The sequence below is a fragment of the Falco naumanni genome, chromosome 1 (assembly GCF_017639655.2).
Source record: "Falco naumanni isolate bFalNau1 chromosome 1, bFalNau1.pat, whole genome shotgun sequence".
Classification (NCBI taxonomy): Eukaryota; Metazoa; Chordata; class Aves; order Falconiformes; family Falconidae; genus Falco; species Falco naumanni.
In genome coordinates, this window is record NC_054054.1 from 111,972,803 (window position 1) to 111,990,210 (window position 17,408).

A 17,408-nucleotide genomic window follows, 5' to 3' on the forward strand; every position below is an offset into this window, starting at 1 on the left:
GTCCATCAGAGTACTCACTAATTTAAAACTTTGCAGTTAATTATTAAGTTCCTCCTACAAAGCACTATTCATTAAATTCACAGTTTCTAACCCAAGACTAACAGCTTCACTTTGGTCCTTGGTGTAGTCTTTCCTTAAGGGAGACACCAGCTTGGGTATCATGGTCCGACCATTTGTGCTGTATTTAAGGAACAGAGGTGACATCCTGCTTTGTCTTTGTAGAGGCAACTCCTACTCTTCCTGTTGCCTCACTCTTTCTGCTCATGTCCCTGCAAAATAACAGGGGGAGCAGGAAGGAAGGAGAACTAGTCCAGTACAAAACCTCATTCAACACACAGTCAAAGAAACCCGGCAACTGAGCAGCAGTTCTATAGCAGAGTTAAAACACGTAGCTCACCTCAGTAACTTCAAAACAAAATCAGGAAAAAGGCAATAAATAAAGCCTGTATGCGACACCATTCTGCTTCACAGCATTTTCCTACATCTCATGTTAACCCCAAATTTCTTCAACTAGGCTTTCATTCTCATTACAGTAACGCTGACTCCTTTAGTGGGATGGTCTTGGGGTTTCAGAGAGGATTTCCTAGCTGTAATCCACTGCAGGGAAGTCCCTCCAGTGTTTTTTTGGTGATTGGCTATACAGAATGCTGTTCTCCTTTGTTCCTAATTGCATAGAAATAAATTTCTCTATCTGTTAAATTTCATGACTCTTTAGCCTTCTGCAAGCAGTAGGGTTAAGTGAATACACTAGGAGTGTAGTACTTCTACATTAGGAAATCAGGAGTGTTTTGGAGAAGTGATTCTTCAGCTGAGGATACCTCAAGCACAATTGAAATTTCTGTGTTCATGGTCCTGTAGGCTAATTTTGAGATGTGCTTACTCATCATGTTGCATGAGAGTTGGTTTGGGGATACTTGCCTGGTGGGAGGCATGTCTTAGACTCTCATGGGCTAGGCAGTCTGTTCCCTTACGTTGTCATCCCACTTGTAAGTCAACTATACTTCACAGAAGTTTGCCTGGGACTGTAAAGCTTCTGATTTTGAGACAGCAGAAAGGCTAACCTGAGGACACATGGGACTGCAGAAAGAGAGGAAATTGGAAAGATAAGCTGTGTGGGTTTACATGTTTGTTTTCCAAGAAGGAAAGAGAGCTGACCAGGGAAGCAAACTCTGTGTGATTCCCAGTTACTAATGACATACCCAGCCCTAGAGGAAAGATAAAGAAAACTCATACAATCCATTGGCTCAATTTTATTTTTTTAATTGTTTTAGGAGTCTTTTTCTAGAGCTGAGCTGCTGTGGATGACCTGCTTTCTACTTGGCAGCTGAATCTCAGTTACGCTTGCACAGATTTTTCGTTCCTGTATTTCGTGTCTCAGTGCATTGTACATAGAGAATGCTTCCAGAGTGCTAAAATTGGTGAGCAAACTGAAAACCTCTGATCCCCACTGCATGGCAGAATGTACCGAAGTTTTCCTTTTTTCTTCTTAAAATCTGAAATAAGGAAGCTTGCTTTATAGGTTCAAAGCATTTTGAACAGAGCAGGTTTTAGTGCATTTTGTTCTTTCTGACAATCCCCAAATGCAATCTGATAGCAGCTTGTTAAAATAAAGCTGTTTTGCTGTTTTTAAAGACAATTTCAGAGAATGTGGCGAGTTGCCACATTCCAGTTAAGCAATTTCCTATAGTTGACATATTTAAATTTTTTTTAAAAAGCGTGGTTTTCTCAGCTGTCTCCCTCCTCCATTTTCTCTGCAAGAAGCAAAAAAGACCCCCATCACACAGAAGCCCCCACCCTTGTATTAATACTTAAACATTTGAGGTGAGTATTCTTTGGGAAATCATGGAAGGCTAGTGTCTCTGTGGCATGCGCTTGGGTGTTTTGATTCATTGTGTAGTGTAAAGATCTTCTGATTGTAAACCTCTGATCTCTTAGAAACAAATGTTTGTATGGAGTGGTGGGGAATATTTGATATCAAAGTGTGGTTAATGGGTTACATATTTACAATCCAGTTACAGTGCAGAGCCCAAAGGTTTTATAGCTGCATACTTTTTAGTTGCTCTGGAGAAGTGTGTTACCGGTGTATTACATCCTAGTACAAAAAACAATGGATGAAAGACGCATACAGCAACAGGGAATCTACCTCAGGAGCTGAAGTCTGTCCAGCTGTATGACGCTAAATTATTCTTAGATTTACGACTGTAGGTAGTACAAACATCTTTACATAAAGAAATAAAAGCTTTTATGTGAATCGGGGTTTTTTTCATCTCCTGCCCCCCATTTATATGGCTTCTCACCTGTTCTTCAAAGATATTCAGATGCATTCAAAGAATCCACTGCTTTTTGCTGAAAGTTTCAGTAGAAGTAGTGCTGTTAGCAGCAGCTTGGAGCAAACTTCACTTGTCTCATCAGAAGAACACAATATAGAGGCTTGGCACTGCTGACTGTAACGTACATGGCAAACTTGAATTTTTAAGAACTGTGTTGGTTTTATAAATAGTATTTTCCTTCATGAGGGTAGATGTGGCCTTTTTTACTGCAGTGGACCTCAAAAACAGCTCAGTAATAGAATCTTTGGGAATCCTGCCCTTACAGATTTCAGCTTGTGATAGAGGAATGAACGGGTAGTTGTTCAACCATGTACAGCCATGCTGCTGTATCTGATGCTGTGTTACAGTCTGAAGTAGTGAGGCTTACTTAAAATGGCATGCTATTTCTCACTGAAGCAAGGGGTTAGCAGTAACTGCCTTGCTGAATTCAGTGGGTGGATGCGTGTCCTGTGAAATCAGGTTTTGGCAAGTGCATTTAAAAATGGAGTAACCGATTTAAGAACGTCTGCTGAGTAATCGAAAAGGAAGAAGGGCAGGCAAGTCCTCAAGGTAGTGAGTAATGCTATAGCTTCCTATTTTTGGGTGACTGTGCTCAGTCATCTCCCTCTCTCTTATCAGTTGAAGAAAGTGATTGGCAGTGACAATGTTGTGGAGGCAAGACTCAACATGAAGCATTTTTTTGCAGGCAGGCAATGGAAATGGGCTCCAGAAGAGGAAACACTAGGCTGAGGACCAGCTTGAGCACCCAAACTGCTTATATGGAGCTACCAAATGTCTGTGTTTCCAGCTTAACCAAGCACAAGGCTCTAGTGTTGACTGTATGGTTAGGGTAGCAAGCAACATGAACAGGACTTAATCCAGCGTTTTGGGAAGTTGGTGAATCTGTGAAATTGGTTTCAGTTAACTTCAGTATTCTCTGAATCAGGTCACAGCTGGAAAGCTAATGAGTCCACTGCTAATTATTTGCACTTTCAAGATTATACTGTAAACAGTCTAGTTGAATTTACAAATTCCTTTTGCCAAAACACTAAAGAGAAATAAGACTGTGAAGAAAGGATGGAGGTAGAAAGTTTTTTGGTTTAGGACATTTTGGACTCAGAAGCTGGATGCTAAAGGAAGACTGCTGATACTCAGGGAATCCTGCAGCTTTGTTCACTCATCACGTGATGGCTGAGCAGATGTAAGTTTTGTTATCTGTGGAAATCCTCAGAACAGCTGAGCTCTGGAGGGAGAGCTGATGTGCTCTATTTTCAAACAGGCCAAACATTGGGAAAGCTGTATGCGGGCACTGACTTTGTGCCTATGAGATAGGTAAGAAGCCATATGCAGTGCTGCTGGATCCTTCAAACGTTTGTAGGCCTTCACTGTTATTTCTGGCCTTGTTACTCTGGAAGTGTTGTAGGAAGAATTTCTCCCAGCAGTGTTTTATATCACACCTAGGAGGAGGTATAATAGACTACCAGTGGCATTTAGAGTCTTTCATTTTACAGGTGTGGCATTCCAATTTTCAAAAGTAACCTAGGGAAATTAGTATTTTCAGCAATGCCTTACATACATGTCCTTTTAGAAAGATCAAGATAAAATACTGTAAATAAAAGGAGTCTGAAAAAACCTTGAGTGATCTTTGTATAGTGATAGTTGGTTGGCTGAAGTGAAAAAATCTCAAAGCTTAAGGAATGAATTTGTATCCAGCATTCAGAACTGTCAGTTTGCAAGCAGAAAAATACAACATAGAATCCCTTTGTCTTGCCCCTGCTCCTTAGGAGGGGAGTATTTCCATTACAAAATAGCATGCAGGCTTGTTACAATGGCTTTTTATTTTCTTATAAGCATTCATTTTTTTTTCTCATTTCTGGTCGCTGTTAGTCAGGAGAGTACGTCCTCTGATGCAGTCATCTGAGCAAGAGACTGAGCAGAAATCCTGAACCACAGAGGCTGCTGAGCTTATTCTCTAGTGGGTAACCAGAGGAGATACTTTAAGACAAAAGGGATCTAACTAAGCACACGTAGTGCAGAAGGGGTGATGTATTTTGAAGAGTGTTTCCTAAGGAAACTATGAATGCATAATGCATGAAAAGTGAAAGATACAAAAAATTGCAAAGCTCAGCAGATAAATGGAATGAAAGCTAACAAGTGTATAAACACCTTCACAGAAATATTTCTACAGGCTCTGGGATTGTTTTCTGAATCTCGGAGTGATCTGGAGTTCTGTGTGGAAGTGATGGCAAATATGAGAACTTTCTGGCTCCAGAGACCTTTTTCCAATCCCCAGCTGGAGTGAAAAGTCAGGCTTAGATTTTTCAAAAACTCGGCATAAAATAGTTTTTGAACAAGCATGCAAAATGCTTAGATTCTGATCCTGACCATTCCCTTTCATTATACATTTAATGCAGAAATGAATTCTTTTTAAATGCAGGGCTTTATTAAAAAAGTATGTTTTGAGAACTTCTGATTTGTTTCCATAGAATGCTTTGAAAATGAGAAACTTGCCTAAATCACTTTCATGGAAAAGTCTTGGGTTTAACAAACTATTTGTGACAATACACTTTGTTTAAACAAACAAAAAACCCCACCTCCTCTACTGGCTAGGCACAGGGACAGATACCATGTGTGGAGTTTCTGTGGAAATTCACAGAAGTAATGGATATTGTATCTGGCTTAAAGATGCTAAGTTTCAAGCTTGTTGTCTTTGTACACCTGTGTGATCATTTTTCAAGTGTTGATTAAAATCTTTCCAGGCTGTTGTATGATGCCAGATAGCTGTTACGGTACTGTCTGTTGTACGGCCAATTGTTGCTTATCAGTCTCCTGTGTATTTTTCCTCATACAACCATTACTAGGTCAGCAATTGTATCTTCCTCCACTTTCTAAGCAGGCACAACAGGGCTTAAAGTCTGAGAGTCATAAAGAAAAAATGTTATTTTGTGCGGTGGGAATCTGAATTCAGGTGTCTCCACTCTAAATACTGTATTTGTACTTAAACTAATGATTGAAATGCCATGTAGCTGCTATAGGCAAATGTTAACCAGTAAGACAGAGCGCAAAAAGAGATTTTTGGAAAAACAACATGTGAGCAGTGAGCCATGGCAGCTTTCTCATGCAGTGTCTGTGAAAAGAGAAATGTGACCCCAGTACTTGCCAAAATAGCTCTATTCTTTCTAGTGGAAAGCTAATAATTTGTAGCATTTCAGAGAATAAGGTTTCTTAGCTAGGATTTCCCAGGGTGCAGATATAACGTCTTCAGCTCTAAGGCCTGCAGCCTGCTCCTGCGTAGGCTTAACCTTTTTCTTTATAAACCTCCTCTCCAAAGTCCAGCCCTGCAGCATTTTGGGGAAGTGGTGTGTCAGAGGGAGTGAGGGGAAGGTGGGACCCTTGAAGTGCTCAAATAATTGAGTCAAACAAGCAGAGGATTTGATTTTGTTGTTTTGTTTCCTTCCCTTGGTCTGCTAATAAGTCCAAGTGCTGCAGAGAACAAACTGCTAATCTGTTTCATTCCCCAGCCAGTACCTGGGGGGTGTGGAAGAGGTAGGTTTGTGAATGTATTTAATTTTATTGAGGCTACAGAAATAGAAATGTGTAAATCAAAAGGGAGATGGTCAGGAAGGCAAAGGGAGGAGAAATGTGAAACAAACATTTTGGTTTTGGGACAGACAGCATCCTGGGCAGTAAGCTGCTTCATTAAAGAAGCTCAGTTCCTTCAGACAGAGTAGTGGGAGCTTTCAGGTCAGACATGCAAGGTGTTGCCCTTTGGTCCCTCGCTGTCTCTGAGAGCTGTGGGTGCTCAGTACCTTGCAGAATGAGGCTTGCAATGAAGAGGAAAGGGAAGTGCAAGAATATGACGGGGACCTAGAATTAGTCATTCCCTTCCTGACCTTGCTGAAGGAAATGTCTGGCTTTATATTTTTTGTTGTAAACTCTACTTCTTTATTTGTGCTGCAGGTTTACAAGTGCACATGTTGTTGGTTTCTTTATTTCCGCCTCTTCCACCATACTTGTCATATATACTTGAGAGTTCTTCTGCAGATGTGTGAGAATGATTAGTTCAGTCATAAAAATGATGGAGGATATTGTCTTTAAAAGCACTTTAAGTTTTGAATTTTACAGAGAGATCTATGAGTTGTAATGCAGCCCCTATCCCCAAAATGTGACCTGGTGTTTCCTCTCCAGATTATGAACCTTTCATAATCCTTCTCCCTGTCGCTTGCTGCTTTCTGGCTGCAGTCATTTTAAAACCGGCAGGGATGCATGGTAGTTGTTTTCTTTATGGGAGGAGAGATACAACAGATTTGCCAGGGCACTGAACAATTATAGTTATAGGGAGAAGCATAGTATTGGTGTTATCTTTGGGCTGCATCCACCTCTGTATGACTTTGTGGCCTACAGCAGATAAGTGGGACAAGTAATTGTTTACCTGCAATACATTGAGAAGCCCGTGTTGTATTGGGATCTGAGCACCTCATAATTTCCTCCCTTTTCCCCAGCTCAGTGAAGTAGGGTAGCACTTAGTTCCTGGTTTGTGAGAGTGTACAAAGCCTTGAAGATTGTGTGATGTGGAACTATCAGAGTATTTAAGCTCCTAACTCACTCTTGAAGTCTGCAGAGGATCTGGACTGCAGTGGTTTGCTTAGGAGTGTGCAAGAAATAGGAAGGAGTGGAAGGAGCTGAGCCTAGGTTTCCCCAACTATCAAGAAATATTTATTCAGAGCTAATCTTTGCTTGGGGCAGGGAGATGGAAGTCTGATTTCTTGAGGCTCTCGACATTTCTTTCAGTGCTGTTACAGTGTGGGTCAGTGTCTCAGCCAATGTAGAATCTCTGGAAGGGATCTCGGGAGATCCTTTTTGCTGTCTTGCCAAAGGCATGAGTAGCTCTGCTTAATCCATTTCTGACAGATGCTTGTTAACTTATTGTTAAAGACCTTGGTTGAGGGCCAGGACTCTGTTGAACTAGGCTTTGTGAACCCTTAGCTGTTGAGGACCAGGTTCCGGACTGATGGGGATACTCTTCAGATGGTCACCCAGTTTGTTTGAGCTGTTTGACATTTGACTGCAGGTGAACAGATAGAGGATCTGGGGAGCCTGTGGAAGGAATCAAATGAGTGAGAGCAGGGGGTGTGCTGTGCTTGGACAGAAGTATTCTTCATAGCAGGGCAAATCCATAAACTTGCTAAATGGCACATGCAGTATTTTCACAAGTGGATGGGAAGCCTTAACAGGTCTGTAGGCCAGTTTGGAGTAATGATATCCTTCAGTATGCACTTTGTGCAAGAGGAAGTATTAGTCTTCCTGTGCTCCATATGGAAATACAGTTAAGCCTAATGAAGCATGGCTGAGCTAAAGAAGCTAGATGGGTGGTGGAGAGAAGTCTGAACCGAGAGGAGCTTGAGCTGCAGATCTGATGTGGCAGCAGCAGGGTTGTGCTCAGCAAATGCTAAGTACAGTTCTTAATCTTGCAGAGAGCTCTTGTTCTGTTGCAGTTGCATGTCCTCAGGTTGTAAAGGAAGGGGGAGGGCTTTCATTTTTAGTGTTCAGTGGGTGTGAAATCTTTGATACTTAAGCAGAGGACAGTTCCTGTAGCTGCATTAGGCTTGATGCCTCCCTAGGATGAAATCTTTGGAGAGAATCATCTTATCAGGCACAGCGAACCACTTGATTGTGCAGTTTCATCCTCCCACTGTTAGCTGGGGAGGCTCAACTGAGTGTTTGCAGCTCTCAGTCGTTGGGAATGTGAAAAAGAAAGGAGGGGAAAGAAAAGGAGTGGTATGTGGCCTCCAAGTGACCCAGAAATGATGCTGTCTGCATCATCTGACAAAGCAGAAATAACATACTGTAGTGTTTGGGCAGTGGCTATTGTGTCAGCCTCAGGCATGACTGGAGGTTCAAAGGAAAATCTATCCGTCTGGTGTTCCATCTCTCCCTATCCCTCTACCTCTCTGTGCTTTTATTTACTAACTTATTTTAAGGCTTTTTCCCCCCACCCCTCTCCTAGAGCATACCTTGTCTGTACACTTTTCTGCTGGCTTGTACTGGGTCCTGTTTTGCAGAGTGTGTTTAGCAATGCATTGAGAAACTATTTCCTTTTCTTTTATAAGCAAAACCAAAAGTTCTTAAGTCAGCCCAGACACCCAGGTTCTGCAGAAGCAGCAGGCTGTCAGTTGTTCTGTGCAGAAGCTGCTGCAAGTAAGGCTGGCTTTGAAACTGCACGCGTAGACCCTCAGCCGAGGTGAGCTAGCACAGCTCACTTGTGGCATGGTGCAACTTGCAGGGCGGTATGCCCAGAGTGCAGCTGTCAGTCAGGGGGCTTCTTCCCATCCGTGTCATTATAGAATCATAGAATCATTTAGCTTGGAAAACACCTTTAAGATCATTGAGTCCAACTGTAAAATCATTCTGATTTCCTCTGCTTTTCAGAAGCATCGTCACAGTCAGTGCTGCCATGATCTAGCGGTTAGATCAGGGGACTGAAAGTTAGGTCTTTTGTGATCTGTTCTTAGAACTGCCCCTTCACTTTATGCATATTATTTGTAATCCTTCTTCCTCTTTCATATTTTTAATAAAGTCCTACTGCATGGGGTCTTGTGAGTATGTTGAGGTTTTTAAGTTGTTTTTGGCATTCAAAGCAGTGGCAGTGTTCTACAAGCTCTCTTTTTCAAAGGGGACTGTGCCAGTGGTCCGGCATAGCAGTAACCTATGTACCTGGTACCTTTGATTGCACTTGTACAATCAATGGAGAGGTGGATAGGAAACAGACCCAAGGAAGCGAGTACTCTGGCTGCCCCTTTAGCAGAGGTAGAACTAGAAGCCAGGCCTCACAATGCAGACAGGGGTCCCGCTCACTCTGCGGTGCTTCCTTGCTGAATGGGTCAGCTGGGTTTGAGTAAGAATGTAAATTCCACAGACTGCAAGTTAGTGTCTGACATGTATGTGAGCTCTTTTTCTCAGATACCATCTCAAATAAACAAGTTAATCTGTTGCCAGTTATTTCTTTGTAATGTTTTATCTGCTAGCTTGGAATTGTATATGGCTGGTCATGGAAAAATATCATCCTTTAGTGGATTCGGTTCTGTTGGTTTCTAAGGGCAAAGCCATAAGGGTGAGAAATGGAGTGACCTCATTTGTTAGGATACAGATAATTCCTTGAAATGTTTTTTGCATCTTTTCTTCTTATTTTGGGTTGTGCATTTTGCTCCTGTGTAGCTCTCTTGTGCTTGCCTTGAAAAGAGCTGTTTGAATTCACTGCTGAATTCAAGGTAGCTTTGAAGTTTGTGAGATTATAAGACTCTCTCCAGATGAATCCTGCATCATCTGAGTGTTCCTAATGAAAGCACAGATGGGAAGGATGGTTTTCTCTTTGGTCGAACGAAATGTTCTATGAACAGGTTTGGATGAGTTTTCACTGCAAACTGAACATATGTCATGTTAAAAGGGTACAGACCCACTCCCTCCATTTCACCAGGCAGTTTTGGGTTTAAAACAGTCAAAACCAGGCATTGCTTTACTTCTCCCTGTACTGGAAAGAGATCAGTCCACATTGTTATAAGGCATCTTTATATCTGTCCGCACAACAAGCTAGTTCACTGAACACGGAAGGGAAATGAGCATTTCTGAGACTTCAGTTGGTTCGTGGTGGTGTTCTGATCAGATGATGATAACAATTCAGATAGCTGGGGGGTATTCAAATGAGTCAGCTGCTCAAAGCTTAAATTCACAGAAGGAATGGCTTAGTCTTGGGTTGTGTGGTGTGCAGGAGTTGCAAAAACGTTTCATTTGTTGTTAGTTGAAGGGTATTGTGGACCGTTACTTTGAATCACAACGGTTAGGATGGTTGAACAGTGGGCCTCCCAGGTGCACAAGAAGCGGCTTGCCCTGTGTCTGCAGATCCCTGGCAGAGCTGAGGCGAGAAGCTGTGTCTTGTGTTCTCCATCGCCCCGGGCTCTGTGTGCAGTCTGCAGGACAGACCAGGAAAACCTCAGCGCTATTTCTGTGTAATGATTCTTTGGCCTTATTCTTGTCTCTTCCCACACCTCATCCTGGTGTATTTCTTCGGGTCTTCTCTGACCCCAGGTAAGTGTTCAGGCTCAACAGCACTCTGCGCACAGACTGTGATTGCATTGGTTACTGCATGCCAGGGAAGGTTCTGCTCCACGCGCTTAGCATTGCTACATTTCAGTCCTAAATGGAGAAGCCAGCCAGCACTTGTACTCCTTTGTCTTTGGTGTTTGCTACTTTCCACCAGTTTGGTATTCCCACCCTGTTACTGTGGTATCCAGGTGACTTACTAGCTCTGTTGTGATCATCTTTCCAAAACCCGTGAAAGAAGGGCTGCTCTTACGGCCGTTTCAAAATGGGAATCTGAGGCAGAGCAGGCAGTGACAACCGTACCTGAGAAGTGCCAGACAGCTACCCTCATTGCTGGGCTGTACTTAGGAGTGAGCTGCCGTGCATGCCTGGCATCTGGGAGGTCAGCAAGCTGTTGTCTCATTGTGCTGACCACCTGCACAGGGGCTTTCTGAGCTCTTGTTCAGATCACAGGCTCCTTCCCAGCTCTCAGCTTTCATACCTAAAAGCAAGCAGCCTTGCATACAGAATAGCTTGCTGTATAAAAATGAAACACTAGTTCTTTCCTTTGCAGGGATCAACTCCGTTGCACCTTTCTTTAACTCAGATGACTTTGAAAAAAAAGCGTCCTGAAGTACACTCACATTGCTGCTGGTCGTGGAATGGTTCTTGCGATCTTTATCAGTTTCTCACATGGTTGCAGAGCATGACTTCAGAGACAAATTTGGCAAGTCAGATTCTGACCTCTTTACATTCTCTGCAGTGCTCAGGTTGCTCAAGATTTTTTTTTTTTTTTTTTTGTCTGACTTAGGGTTTGTCTATATAATGGCACTGGGGAAAACAGATAAGTGTCAGCTAAAGGTGTGAAGTGAATCCACTTTCACTGAATGCCTTAAAATGACTCATCTTACTTTCCCCAGTTTCCCATGCAGATAAACTCTGAGTTCAGAAGTTCTGTCTTCTGTTTCAGGAGGTAGAAATGCAGAACCTCCCTCACTGTATGAGATACCGATCCATCTAGTGCAGTGTCCTGCAGCAGCAGTAGCTATTGTCTGATGCTTCAGAGAGCGTACCCTTGCCCTCTGGGTCCTGTTCTTGGCAGGAGGTTAATAGAGGAGTTCCTTCCTGGTTAATTCCTGTCTGAAGAAAGATAGATGATTTGCATTTCTCTTAGCCACATGTAAGAGCTGGGTCATACATTGATCTGATCCTTTTAAAACTTCAGCCACTGACTTGTTAAATTGCAAGGCAGTAAGTGGTTGTAGGCTTGGAAGTATTGGTGTAAGCTCGTATTTATTGACTTTTCAAGTGCTGCCAGACTCCATGAGATTTCATCTCCTGGGACAGGAGAAGTATGATCTGCTTTTAAACATGTGCTTGATTTGTTGGTTAAATAATGACAGTTGTTTGTTTTGGGTATTGGAAAAATCCCTCTTCTAAACATTGAGTTTGTTTCAAGTCATCAAGAAAAGTTGTAGGCATCAGTCAGCAGAACACTTAAGTTTTGTGGAAGTGTGAAAACATGGTATTTGGTGTGAAATGTATGACTGAATCAGACTGGGCCTCAAATTGTTGATATTCTGAAGAAATCTCAGCTGGCACTTTGGTATAGCAGAGTCCTTATCAGAGTCCCTCTAGCTGTCCCCAATTTAGTGTATAATTTCCATTTTGTGCCTCAGTTTCCCTTTTTTATGAATTGAAAATAGTTTTGCAGTTTGAATACTGCATTCATCCAGCGCATCCTTGCAATATCTCCTTGCTTACAAAGGCCTCCTGAATTTTGCACCCTGATGTCAGTGAACTAGTTTTACAGATGCCATTGCTTTCTTGTCTGTCTTGCTATATCTGCAGAAGTGCAGTTGAAGAACTTGTAGGTGTTTGGGTTTTGTTCATCACCATTTGAACGCCCAGCTGTTGCCTTGAGGTCACGGGTACAGGCAAACTTGCATCTCAAGAGATCAGCTGTTTGTTTTGTATAAATAAATAAAAAAGTACAAGCTTGGCACTTTTTTTTCTAAACAACTTGGGTCTCATTTTCGCATATGCTGTAAAGGGATGTTCATTTAAAAAGTGCTGTAAAGAGGAGATAAACGTGCATCCAGGAGCAGACCTTGCAGCACGTGCAGTTTTTACAGCAAACAAGAACTCCTGTCCCGGCCATCAGCTGCACCAGAGAGAGAGAAGGAGGGCTCTCCTGGAGCACACCCCCTAAACAGCAGTTTACTCCAGCTGCTCCGTATCCTGTCTCTGTTCTTGTTTTTTCCCATCTCTGGGTTTAAGGCAGTTGGAGTATCACTACTTCTGTTGTGGGGTTTGCCGTTTGTGATGAGTAGGATGTGCTATTTGGCAAGCAGGCAGTGAATAGCTTACTATTGGTTTTATCTCTCTGTCTAGTTTGTGGTTGGAGACCTGCATGTTGTTTGTGGGTTTTTATGTGCGTCACTGAACCCAGAACTTTTATTATATTCTCAGAAAAGGGTTTTGCAACAGCTCAGCTATTAAAGCCAAACCATGTAGTTTAGTTAGAAGTCTGGGCAGGAAATAACAAAATGAAATTCATCCTAGGGGAGAACCGTGGTGCATGTAGGGTGGGAAGAGAATGCAAATATACTATTTATAGGACTAGGGGAAAACAAATTTGGACTTGAAGAGTAAACGCAAAGGAGTTACCATGGGAAAACCAGACTTGGCGATCTAAGATACTCAGATCTGTGCTGTCAGACTGCTTTTCCATTTTTAAGAATTGTATTTTTGTTATAACCTGACAAAGAAGTTTGACATTGACATCTGCGCTGCATAGAGTAACTTCCAGCAGTATCCTTTTAGAAGTTTATGCTGTGGATGACACTTGTCAAGTGAAAATATTTGAACCTGTATTTTTTTAAAGCAGTATGAAGACAGTTGAAGTCAGCACCTGCTCCATCCAGGGAGTTCATGCAGTACAGGTAGGCATAGCCATGTGCAGGGTGGAAGAGGAAATATTATTTAATTTGCTCCCAGGCAAACAGCAGGTCAGTGGCAGAGCTAGGAGTGGAGTCCAGCTCCCCAAAGCCAAAGGTCCATTCTCTTATTCATTAAATACGATGCTTCTGGTGTTAACATTGAAATTGGTGGGGAGAACTTTTGTAGGGAATGCCAGGATAGTGACTGTACTTCCCTCAAAGCAGCATGCTGTCCTCGTGATACTGCAGATTGTAACAGAATAATGTGCGGCATACATTTTTTGTATAACTTCTTTTACTTAATTTGTGATTTTCCATTTATAAATAGATGATAAGTCCTTCCTGCCTTTCGCTGTGGTTTTTGGAACAGATTCCCACAGCTTTTCTTGCCACTGTCGGTGCTTGCACTTCCCTGCTTTATACTGGGTCATGTGCTACTCTTAAGACATTTTCATATAATGAGTGTTACATATAACTAAGCATGGAGCTCTCTCTTTAGGGAGTATGCTGATCTCTCATCCTTCTTCCAGGAAAATAAATTTTGTCTGATGGGAGGTCCTACACTAAAATAATAGATGACAATCCGACTGAGGAGCCGAGCTGCTACTTTTATACATAGGCCTGTCGCAGCTGGCTGTACCAGTTTAAAAATCACACTTCTTCTTTCCCTAGGTGCTCAGCAACCTTGAGGTATGCCCAGGAATGGGAAGGAGGTGAGGTGACCCAGGGGAAGAAGCAGTAACATACCACAGTACCCTGGGAATTCTGCATACCACGACTTACATACAAATGTGCAACTGACTTGTTTGCCTTTGGCTGGATTTTGTGGTTGTAGTTTGTGTATCAAAGTGCGTATCATCATTGAACCTTGCTTGGAATGGCTTCCAGAAAAAAGAAGAGCCTTGGGTGATTCCTGCCTTCCTTCTCCTGTCTATGACATAACTATTGCACAGCTGGGAAGCTATGGTTGAGTTACGTAGGCTTATTTCTGGCATATTGGGGGCTACTGAGTAGTCCTCAAACTTTCTGCTTCTTATGAAGGGACCTTCCACCTCTACTCATACCAGTTCTTCGTTGCTTCTGTTGCTTCCATTCCCAATCTGTGTTCTTGGTTAAGCTCACTTCTAGCCCCTGGGTTGCCAAGAATCCCCTCTTTGAAAGGGCAAATGTGCTCCCCACACTTCTGTCAGAGCTTTGACATCCTGTTCCTGCCTTTACCCGCAGCCAAGTCCCTCTTTCTTATTCTAATCTCTTCCTCCCTAATATCTTTTGAGGGAAAAACTCAGGATGCAAACATGGTACATTTGGAGACCACGTGAACAGAACCAGCAGTACTGAGTGGAACAAAAGCCTAATCATGAGATTGTAGGCCTTTCCTGTTAAAAAAGGAGTTTTAGGACAGATAGGTGAAAGTCAAAGTCAAGATACATGGTAGTGTTCAGTCTAAACTGTGGAACAATTGCTGTAACTGTAGGAGACAGTGTTTCCAGCTCATCCCCCCCGGTATGGAGTTACCCCTCGCTGTGCACAGACTTACTTGTGATGGCTAGGTAGATCTGCAGAGCTGCGCCGCATCTCACGCGGGCCAGCTGGCTGTACTGGGTCAGGATGTGTATGATACAAAGCCAAGCCATGAGGTGGGGGAAAAAGCACAATTGGAAGCAGAAAAAATTTAAACCAAGTACTTAGCAGGAAAATACTTGGAACAGCATCTTCAAGCTCGTTTCTGACCTGACTGTGAACTGGAGATCTCGCTGGATAGGCTGTTATGGGAAAATACGTGTGACAGTGAGAAAGCAGAAGGTCATGACTAAGCCAGCCAATGACATCATATGTGCCCCTTGCCTGCGCTGAGTTAACTCTGAAGGAACAGAGCACGCAGAGTCCAGAGCCATCTTACTTTAGGGGTGTTTACAACTGAAGGTGCAACTGTGTGGGAGAGTACAGCTGACAGCAAGTTTACGGGTACAGGCAGAACAAGCTGCAGCAGTGTTTAAAAGTCACATAGTCACACTAGCATATGGCACTATGCTGAGGGAGCGAGCTGCCTTGTCTGTAATTGGCACAGAGTACAGGCATGGGAACGTGGCTGTTGGCGGTGCCCAGGCCCTTGCTGAGCCAGTCGGAGCCCAGCTGGCTGCGGTAGAACCAGGGCTGCCTGCAGGGGCCTGCCTTACTCTTCTCTGTGGCATGGGACCTGACTAGAGAAAGCAGAAAAGGGGTGGAAAAAGGAAGTGCTATCATCCCCTTTTTTATAAAAAGAGGTACTGAGACTGAGAATGATTGAGTGGCATTTCCAAGGTAATTTCTTTTAGGTCTTATGCCTCAAAGCCATGTTAGGAAGTTCTGGTTAAAAGGTTCCTCTGTTTTCAGCTGGGTGGTCAGAGTGTAAATGCAAAGAGATGGCTAAGTATTCTGGGGCATGGCAGTCCTTTCATTGCACAATGGCCTGCCCTAAGAGTGGCACTGCTTTGCATTTCTGTATTTGTTGCGTAAAGAATTTGATTCACTTTTGTATTAACACAGTCTCTAACTTCATGGCATTGCTGTCTGAACTCAGAAGTGTGTGGGCAGAGACAAACTTGTTGTTATACCTGATAGTTTCTAGGCTTCAGATTGCTCATAAAACAAAGCCCTCAGCTAATTTTACAGGAAAGCACAAGCTAGAAATGCCTTGTCAACAGATGCTGGCTTTCTTCGTTACACAGAACTGGTGCTGCTGCTAGAATGCAGTCAACCTCCAAGAAACATCCAGTGTCGTGTTTTGGTTGGGGGCTGCCACTGCCACTTGGCTTCACTGGCAGGTGATCTGTATGCTGCTTGCATTCACGTGGAAGTAGCTTAGTTTTGAAGTTGCAGTCACAAGCATCCAGCTGGATATGCTGGGCTCCCAACCCTGAGGTGGGGTCACTTCAGTCAAATGTTGCTGCACTCTGTTGCCATCTCAAAGATGACCTTCAAGGCTTTTCCTACTCTTGACTACCAGACCTTGGCCATATGCCAAAACTGAGGCCCACAATGGCTTGAGTCCCAAGAAATTGTGACTGTAGCTAGAAATTGGTCTCATCAGCCATTGTTAAAAAATAGTGTTAGCAGTGTAATAACATAGCAGAGCGTACTTCCTCTGTGCAAGTACAAGTTCTCCTGCTCAGTGCTTGTTTATGGTTAACTGTGTTTCTGTGCGTGTTCTGTTATTATCCCCTGCAACGCCTTGCTGATTTAGTAGGGTTGTGTGCAAGAGCACATGGATGAAACCTCATGATTATACATTTGCAGGACTGGGTCACAGTAAACGAGATGAGAGGGAGAAAGACTTTCCCCCTTTCAACAAAACAAGTGATTCCCATGTGCCACCAAGGAAGAATTTGCATTTGTTCTAGGACAGTTATTACGAAGTAGTAGCTTTCCCAAACTGATGAACAGGCAAAAAGCATTATACTCCATATGGGGGTTGTTCAGTTGAGATCAAACGCAATATCTATTTCCCCTGTAATATCTAACATATCCTTTATCTGGAGAAGGAGGAGATGATCTAATTCTCTTTCCCGTATGTAACTGAGATTGTGCATACAAGTCATGTATAGCATCATTCAGATACATAGAACAAAAATATGTTGAGCAGAAACTTGAGAGATACTATAGTGGTTGAAGAATCCATGTTTGTTTTTTTCCTTTATATTTGTAGTCTGATCTTGTCCCAAAAGCTAAAATTTTTTGACTAAGAACTTGTTTTGGTTTATAAATCACAGATCAACTGACTTGCTTTGAGGCATTGTTTTGTTAGGAAGGTTTTGAAGCTTAAGTCTTCCATATGAGAATGTGTGACATAGTGAAGAATTTTTTGAGAATATTTTCATTTTGATAAGCAAACATAAAGCACAAATAATATTCCTTCTCATCCATTTATTTTTAATTATTTTTCTGTGCCTAAACTGAAGGTTTCTATGTAGTGCATTCGGCATTAGATGGTCAGGTGATAAAAGCTTTGGAATAAAACTTTAGAATAGAACAGATTACTTACAATGATCATCAGGCCCAGCTGCCTGAATTTTTGTTCTTCTAAGATCATTTGGTTTAATGT

The 17,408-nt window shown here is 42.5% G+C and overlaps 1 protein-coding gene across 4 annotated transcripts in view; it reads left to right on the forward strand.

Moving 5' to 3' along the window:
- Positions 1-17,408, forward strand: part of KSR1 (kinase suppressor of ras 1) — a 73,533-nt gene that overhangs the window by 19,959 nt on the left and 36,166 nt on the right. The window lies entirely within an intron of this gene.